General features: G+C 46.0%; 2 long non-coding RNA genes across 2 annotated transcripts; one reads left to right on the forward strand and one right to left on the reverse strand.

Annotated features, from left to right (window-relative positions):
- The first annotated feature begins 374 nt into the window (after nt 1-374).
- Nucleotides 375-6,992, forward strand: LOC119867067. The gene is made up of 4 exons (XR_005382401.1): nt 375-522; nt 5,000-5,197; nt 5,453-5,523; nt 6,482-6,992. It is a non-coding gene; the product is annotated as an uncharacterized LOC119867067 (long non-coding RNA).
- LOC111093448 lies at nt 6,989-8,961 on the reverse strand. Its single transcript, XR_005382398.1, has 3 exons — nt 8,734-8,961; nt 8,157-8,277; nt 6,989-7,612 (listed from the first exon to the last, which is right to left on the reverse strand). It is a non-coding gene; the product is annotated as an uncharacterized LOC111093448 (long non-coding RNA).
- Between the last annotated feature and the right edge of the window lie 374 nt (nt 8,962-9,335).

A 9,335-nucleotide genomic window follows, 5' to 3' on the forward strand; every position in this document is an offset into this window, starting at 1 on the left:
ACGGGTTGGAAGGAAACCCCAATGTGGCTTACACACAGCAGACAGGTGCTCCCTGCGTGTGACTGTCCTTGCGTGGGCAGAACATAGACAAGCTTCTGGCCAAGGAGGGGCTGAGGACACCAGACAGAAGAGAAGTCTGAATTGAAGAAATAAGATGAAGGCAGAATCCCAGTCTCAAGAGACCAGATGTGAGGAAGGAGAAGGTCCCAGTGCACAGCAGGGCAAAGGCCATCAGGGCACTCATAGCCCAGCAGTGGCTCTAAGCTGGCCAAGACTCAGTCCACTCCCCTCTTGTGGGGCTGGCTGTTGGTGTACTGTTGTCCCTGTCCAGAGGTCAGCAGGGCTGGCCCACTTTTCTTAACAACTCAAGAACAGGGATTGGATCAGTACAAAGTTGAGGAGCCCCAGAGAACCTAACAAGGAGCTAAGAATGAACAAGAGCAGGAGGGCCTGCTGCTACCTTCTAATCTTCTGATCACCAACTGCTTCACACCATGGTTAACATGTCATTGCTCTGCATCTGTAAGTTCCTATTCTTTTATTTTTATAACTTTTTATCCAAATAAGTTGTAAATGGTGACTCACCTCTGAGATTGTACTTGACATTCCAACATGTAACTGCACCCTCAAAGGCATATCGCCTTCACTGGCTGGGATGCCCCTACAGCAGTTGCATGAGTCCCTTCTTCTCGTTTTATTGTAGAGAATGTCAAAGACTCAAGTCACTGTCTAACTCCACTTTTTATTCCTTACTCGTTTTTTAATTTCCTCAAAACTGTCTTTTTTTTTTTTTAAAGGTTTTATTTATTTATTCATGAGGGAGAGAGAGAGAGAGACAGAGACACGGGCAGAGGGAGAAGCAGGCTCCTCACAGGGAGCCCGATGCGGGACTTGACCCCAAAACTCCAGGATCACACCCTGAGCTGAAGGCAGACACTCAACTGCTGAGCCACCCAGGCATCCCTCCTCAAAACTATCATACTCATGTGAAGGTTCCTCGCTTTCTGAGAAAGCCTCAACTCTTGACTCCCATCCCTTGTGCCCACTTCCTGGTTTTTCTCTCGGGTCACTTCTCCCAAGGAGGTTGTATGAGTTTCCTGTGGCTGCTATAACAAATCATTGCCAACTGAGTGGCTTAAAGGACTGGACATTTTCTCTCTCGAAATCTGGAGACCATAGGCTCCAAATCAAAGTCAGCAGGACTGTGCTCCTCTGGGGCTCTAGGGGAGGCTACTTCTGTGTCTCCTTGTTTCTGGTGGCTCCAAATGGTCTGTGGCTTATGACTGCATCTCTCCAGTCTCTGCCTTAGTCCATGGATGACTGTCTTCCCTTCTCCCTGGGTCTCTCCTGGACATTTGTCATTGACTTGGGGCCTGCCAGGATAACCCAGGGTGATTTTATCTTGCGGGTCTGCACTTACTACCTCTGTAAAAATCGTTTGTCCAAACAAGGTCCCATTCACAGGTTGCAAGTGTTAGGATGTAGACGTATCTGGGTGTCGGGGGGGGCACCATTCAGCCCACATCAGGGACACAACTATATCCTTATGGAGAGTTACTGCAAAGGCTGTGAGAAGAGGCACCCTCCCAAGGGGAGGTAAAACCCAAGCTGGGCAGTGAGTGAATTTCCTTTGCTGGTCATGTGACTAGAGCAACCGAGATGTGTTTCAGCCAAGTTTCAAACAAAGCTCACCATGGGACTTCAGGCCACTCTTGGATGATGGAACTGACCAATAGGATAGCTTCAAATACCAGAGGTCAAACTGTACCTTGTTCAGCAAAGAACAAGGAAGTCAGATGTCATTGTTTGTCATCAGCAGTCAAGTCAGTACAAAGACCAGAGACCTGGTGCTGGCCCTCACCTAAGCCAACTGGCCGGGTAACAAGACTCTGGCCAGGCTGAGTCAGAGTTTCCTCACTGGTAAACCAGGGATTTGGGGATAACAGTGTGTGCTCTGCTTATCACAGGGCAGGGGCAGGGCAGCTGATGTCTGCGAAACAGTTTGTAAACTGTGAAGGGCTCCACACAAGCAAAGTTTCCCCTCTGCTTGCATTGGTGGAAAAATACTCTTCACTGAAAATTTCAGAAGATTTTAGTCTTGAATCCCCTAGAAGTTTGTTCTATGACTTTGGGAATTTGGGCAAGTTACTTAAACTGGAGATGGCAATGCGATCCAATATAAGGAATGTTGGAGAAGGTAAGTCTAGGAAAGCCTCGGAGTACTACATAAATGCAAGATTCTTTTTTTTTCCTTAAGATTTATTTATTTATTTATTTATTTATTTATTTATTTGAGAGAGAAAGAGCAACTGCATGAGCTGGAGGAAGAGGGAGAGGGAATCTGAAGAAGACTGTGCTGAGCACATAGCCCAACACAGGACTCGATCTCATGACCCTGAGATCTTGATCTGAGCCAAAACCAAGAGTTGGCTACTCGACCGACTGAACCACCCAGACACCCCCATAAATTCAAGATTCTACCATTATTATAGTTTTTCCTATTTCAGCAAAATAATATAAAAGACATTATGTAATGTATTCACATCTTTTCATGGGTAAAACTTTTACATATGCATCCATACTTACTGCCCACATTCTACATGTTTGTTGGAAAGGGGATGAAAATTTACCCTCAGAATTCACTAAGGTCATTTATTTAACAAATATTTATTGAGTCCTGTATGTCAGGAATTGTTCTGCACATTGCAGAAAAGCAGTGAACAAAATGGGCTATTGTCTGGCACCCTAATGGAGCAGAATTGATGCTGGAGAGCTAGAGAATAGCCAGGTGGACAAGTGAGCTGGAAAGAATAGCAAATAATGATATGAGCTTAAGAAAAAACCATCGTGTGGGTCTGATGGGAGTGGTTGAAATTTTAGGTGGTGTAGCCAGAGAAGGTCTCAGCAAAGGTGACTAGCAAAGATCTGAGGCAGTAAGGGGAAGGAGCCCTGTGGTGTCTGGGGAAGAGCTCTCCCAGGACAGGAAGGAGCCTGCCTGGTGTTTGAGGGGAGGCCAGAGGCCTGGTGCCCAGACGGGTCCAGAATGGGGGAGGGAAGGGAAGATCACAGAGATGGAGGGAGGTCAGATCATGAGTCATTAGGGGGCCAGGTGGGCACTTGCACTTTTCCTGAGTCACATAGGACCATTTTTGCTAAAGAAGGATGGGTATGACTCGTGTTCTCATAGCGCTCCTCTGGCTGCTGTGAAGAGAATACATAATGTCTAGAAGTCTTTAGAAATGAGTATAGGTACTTGAATTCAGAAGTTATACTGAATGAAAGTCATTGAAAATTGTCAAAGGATGTCAATTATATCTTAATGAACCTGGAATGAAAGAATGATAGACAGATATATGATTGATAGGTAGGTAGATAGATAGATAGATAGATAGATAGATAGATAGAATGATTGGTTTTTTTTCCCTAACCTAGAGCAAGTGGTTCTTGCAGAGAAATAGTCTACTCATTTTTCTACACAAATGCCACAGTGCAGGGTGAAAATAAAGAAACAAGAAGGCAAAATTTGCCAAGTGTATTCAAACAATCGTCTGGCTCCCAAGCTCAAGCCATCAGCCCTCAAGCTTAGAGGAGACCAGTTTCCTTGGTCTCCCTCCCACAAGGAAAGCTTGGCTGCATCTGGGGTGGCCAACTGCCAGAGGGCCAGTGCCACAGGGGCCGTAGAAGCCCCAGTGGGCGGTCAGGTGGGCTGCTGGGTGCAGCCCAGCGCAGCACCCCCGCTCCTGGCATGGCTTTGTCTCTTTTCCTCTCCTGCTCGGGTTGGTCCAGAAAGAGAACATCAGCGGTTCATCCACTCTGGGCACTAAAGATGCTATAGGTTTCATCGTGCAGACCAGTAGGGTCATGGGCACCTGCAAACAGAAACTGGGCATGGGATACAGAAGCATATATTGGCCACAAAAAGGAGTAAAGCACTGACCCTATGACATGGATGCCCCTGGAAAACATGAGCTGAGCAACAGAATTCTGTCCACCACAACGAACCACGTATTGGTGGTTCCACGATCCACTCTCGTGAAATGTCCACAAGAGGCAAATCAAGAGACAGAGAGTGGATTGGTGGTTATTCAGGACTTAAGGATGATGGGGTGATAGCGAATGGAAACCGGGATTCTTCTTAAGGTGATGAAATATTCTAAAACTGACTTGCGGTGGTGGTTGCCCAACTCTGAAAATTCTAAAAATGACTGAATTGCATACTTTAAATGGGTCAGTTTTATGGTATGTGAATTCTATTTTTTTTTTTTTGGTACATGAATTCTATCTCATACACACACACACACACACACACACACAAACACAATGCTTTCTTGTGACTTCTAAAAAATGTTGATAATTCCCAATGGAAATATTTATGCCTAGCCAGTCGAGTCTTTTATTTATTTATTTATTTATTTATTTTTTCAGTCGAGTCTTTTAAAAGTGAATTTGGGGCACCTCGGTAGCTCTGTGCGTTGAGCACCCAACTCTTGATTTCAGCTCAGGTCATGATCTCAGGGTTGTGAAACTGAGCCCAGCGTCCGGGCACTCAGCAGGGCTGTTTGTTCCTCTTCCTCTGCTCCTTTCTCCACTTGAGCGTACGTGCTCTCTCTCTCAAATAAGTAAATAAATAAAATCTTTTTTAAAAATTGTTTTTAGGGCACCTTGGTGGCTCAGTGGTTGAGCATCTGCCTTTGGCTCAGGTCGTGATCCTGGCGTCCCGGGATCGAGTCCCACATCAGGTTTCCTGCATGGAGCCTGCTTCTCCCTCTGCCTGTGTCTCTGCCTCTCTCTCTGTGTCTCTCATGAATAAATCAATAAAATCTTTAAAAAATTGTTTTTAAAGTGCATTTTCAACCCTCATTGACACACAAGAAAGGATAGTTTCAAGGGACTGGAAGAGATGACATGGTCTCTGCCTGTGACATAGCTGTTGGCTCCCTGTGGGTGGGGAAAGCACCGGGACAAATATCCCACCTGGGACCAACTACATCATCTGCAGGGCACAGTGCAAAATGCAGCAGACCTTCTTGTTTGAGACAGCTACTAAGAATTTCAAGATGCCCAGTGGAAGCCTGGTCCTACCACCTGTCCTCTTCTCCAGCCATGGAGCGGAGGGGAGGGCTGTTCTCACAATATGAACCTGCTTGGAGGAAAATACACAAGGAGATGTGATTTCCACAACAGCTACCAACATGAGGTACTGACAGCTCAGTGGGTCTGAAATAGACACAGAGAACCAAATTCCTGGGTACAAAGAGGTGGGGGAAAATCTTGCAGCAATCAGAAAACCATTCCTCAAAAGAATGGACATCACCTACATATCCCAACGCCTCAGTGGTTTACTCACGTACCTGCTGAAATGAATTACAGTATTTAGCTTTAAAACACTAATCCAGGTTTTAGTTTGTCACCAAAGCGGCATGTCAATTAACCTTCCTTAATCATTTGCTAGGCTGACTGGCACATTGATGACTAACTCCTTGCTTGTGTGAAGACCAGTGGTTCAATGCTCCAGATTGCAAGGTAAATAGTCAAGTTGATGCTCTGAGCATTATGCAGTTCGGTGCATACTGTGGGAATCATTCTGTGATTCAGAAAAACACACAACTACCAAATCATATATCTGTACAGGTCTGACTCACACTTCAGACGCATTTATTTAGGGATTATCAATTTAACAGAATACAAAGGGTCCCTCTTGCTATTTTTGCTGTTCAGACTTGCCTAAAGCATGTCATCATGCAGCTTAATATCACGGTGGATTTTGAAGGTGGTTTGTATACGCCCAGAGTACTGCCTTATAAGGGAGGCGGTAGGGGCAGTCAGCCTGGAAATAGCCCCAGGCTCAGCCCTGCCAAGAAATAGCCCCATGACTGTGGGCAAGGAATTGATCCTTCTTGGGCCTCCGTTTCCTTATAAAAACAGGAGCTGGTCTCACTTATCAGGTCTCTAAAGTTGTTTCCAATTTTAAAATTCAGTGTTTCATTCCCCCATCGAAGGCAAGAGAATCATGATGAAGGGAACCATGGGCTGCTATTGATGGCATTGGTCTTGATCCTATTCCTTGTCCTGAACCAAAGTCCTACTCAGAGTGTAGAGCAAGGTGGCTGGAAGGATGGAGATGCTGGAGATGCTGGAAGGGATGATAGGACCAAGGTCTCCAGGGTCAAGGGAACTGCCGCTTGTTTATCAACACCCTTGGACTTAACTGTGTGCCCGGCATTGTTCTAAATGCGTCAGAAACACTAACTCACTTCATCTTCAGGCAGTGCTAGGAGAAATCTCCATACTGCTATTAATCGAACCTGACAGAGAAGGAAACTGAGGCCCAGAGAGATGAAGTAACTTTCCCAAGGCCACAGTGGGTGCCTAGTGAAAGACTGAAGCTGGGATTTGATCCAGGGAGTGTAACCCTACAAGCTACCCTTCAGAGGTTAAAATCATAGGTGCTTTCTAGTTTTTAATGCCTTCGTACCCACAGGGAACCCATTGGACAAATCAGGCTGCCAACAGCAGAAGAAATTATAATAGGCCATCAGGAAAAGGGGCCCATCTCCAGGATAGTCCCAGGTTTGCTATTCCAAAGAATCTTCACGAAGAAGATAGTTACTGCCTGCTTTTACATAGTTAGGGACCACCCAGTCGGGAGGCTGGGAGACTGCCGGACAACCTCAGATCATCCGAGATTCCTGGTACCTGTGTCTACAAATGGGCAAGAGTGGAAGGGCTACTGGGATGGTATGTATGTGGTGTGCACACATGGAGATGGGGGTAGAGCTTAACCTCATTCTTTCCTTGACCCCAACACGCATCAGTGGGATAACTGCTGCTGCCAGACACCACCCGCCCAGTGACTGCAGGGTAAACGGTCAGCAGAGGAAATGCAGGTGCCAGAATGTGCACGAATTCTGCAATTTCTATCTCTAAGGGCATTTCCCCATCCTCCCCCCACCCCACCCCCCCTTTCCAGGATTTCCAAAGTCTCTTGTTTGCGTGTGATTTTCACAGTATTGTGGACTCATTCTTACTTCTTCAAGGGCAGGGACTAAGCCTTGCTGGTCTTTGTCTGCTCAGCAGCTGACACTGTGTTTGCTGAATGAATAAATGATACACTGCACACCAAATGACGTCTGTTTAGCTTACAACTGGAAACCACCACGTACTGCATGTTGACTACTGGTTTGGATTTCAAGGTAAATACAGACGTTTCTAAGGAAGCATTTTTGGGTTTTGGGTTGTTTTTTGTTGTTGTTGGTTGTTTTTTTGTTTTGTTTTGTTTTGTTTTTTTACAGAATGACTTGGTAAGCTACTCATTTTTAATAGTTACGTCTGGATCCTAAAGAACTCTTAACTGCATCTTAGTCTCTAGACATTTAGTATTTAAACACATATGTTCTGCTGTAATATCCCTTTTCTATTCTATGAAGTTCCCTTTTTCTTAAGGGAAAAGAGTGAAGACTGCTTTTAAACTCAGTTTGACATAGTACATCCGATCATTTCACCCGGCGTGCCTTCTGACTTGTAATTTCCTTCTAACACGTTCGACTTTTGATCTTGAAGCACAAGGGCCGTACTTTTATTAGGTTTAATTTACTGTAAAGCTCGGTGTTCCCTGTGAATCAAACCATAATAGGTGAATAATCACAGGCTTTAGCCAGCCAGGTTTTAGTTCTGCCGAGTAACTAGGAAACCGACTAATAACAGGAAGGTAAAAAAAAAAAATGTTAGGAACCCTGATATCGCCCCAGAGCTAGGATAAGCCATTTTATTATGTGCAGATGACTGTCCAAGCATAGAGGGGGACCAGCTGTGGCGTAGATCCCAGGGCATGGGGGTGCCCAGATGGGTCCAGGAAGGGAAAGCAGGGAGTGACGGGGGCTTGGGTTGGAGTCAGGATTGGGTGCTGGCATGTGACCCCACTTCCTCTCCCCCACCCCAACCCCGGCCTCCCACACCTCTTTCAGCTCCACCATTTGTGCCTCTGGCCAGATTATTTTCAATGGGGCTTCACACATTATAACTGAGAGGGTAGGGATGATTTCTTTTTTCAAGTACATGCTCTTTTTTTCAAAGGGTTTTTCATAAAATGAAAAGGGAAGAGCTTAGAACAAGAAATGTAATAGCTATATCACTTTGAGATTCTCTTTACCACGTACTTAGGGCTCTGATAAGTTCTTTACACATCCAGTTCTACGCAGAAGGCTCCTCATGGCCTGATGACGTAGGTTCTATAATCGCCTTTTCTTCTGTAGAGGAGAAAACTGGCCCAAGACTTCACTAGTCAGAGCAGAAGAAAACATCATCAGGAATGGATTGTCTCTCCATCCTCCTCTTTTGACATCTTTCTGCTCAGATGTGTCGGAACACCACCCAGCCTGAGCAAAGCTCCCCTCCAAGCCCCCAGCCTGCACCAGCGCCCCAGGAGGGAACATGGCTTCCCCAAGAATCAGTGGCCGTCAAATGACTCGGGGAGCCTCTGAGCCTGCACTGAACACCCTGCAGTCGTGGCAGCAGGTGCTATGGAAAAGGTGGTCCCACCTGGGGCGGCTGAACTTAACAGGATGGCTGTAGGCCTCAAGCTTCTCAGACACTATCAAGGCCTGGGTGAGTAGCCTTGGGGGAAAAGTCCCTCTATTAGCTGAAGCTGCAGCACAGATGAGTCAGTATTTTCTGCTACAGTGGGGAAAAAAAAAAAAAAAAGTAGCATACTCTTCAGTCTCCATGGTAACTTACTATGGATCTGCATCCCATTTATGAAACTCCTTCTTGACCTATCTGTGATTTCTGATCCTGGACTGAATATAAACTGAGAAGCCATCAGAATCAAATCAGTCTCCCAGAAATATCAGACCCCCTCCACCGGGCTGTTGGAGCTGTGTAGAGCCTGCCTCTGCCCCACGCACTGGTGGCACCTGAAGACCCTCAGGCGTCTGGAAACATCACAGTGCAATAGTATCTCAATTATCCGGGTAACGCCGGATTTAGGGTTGCCATGGAAACCGGGAGCCTTGGTAACAGAGAAGGAAGAAGGCTCCTCTCCCTTCCCAGCAATGCAGTCCCTGAGATGCGCCAAGTTTCAGTGCCTCGGCCTTCCCCACGCTGGGCTGTTTTATTTGATACCACCCTCGGGTATCTAAATAATTCTACCAAATACTGAGAAGCTGAGTAGGCCATGCACGCATTTCTAGGCATGGACTCCAGTATTTTCTGCAGGCAACAGAAACCAGCAGTTAGGGGTGATGGTTTGGGTTGCGATTGGGAGTCAGATAAACTTGGGTTTCAACCGTGATTTTCCCACTCGTACGTTTTGTGACCCGGCAAGTTACTGACCCTAA

This window comes from Canis lupus, chromosome 31, assembly GCF_011100685.1.
Source record: "Canis lupus familiaris isolate Mischka breed German Shepherd chromosome 31, alternate assembly UU_Cfam_GSD_1.0, whole genome shotgun sequence".
Classification (NCBI taxonomy): domain Eukaryota; kingdom Metazoa; phylum Chordata; class Mammalia; order Carnivora; family Canidae; genus Canis; species Canis lupus.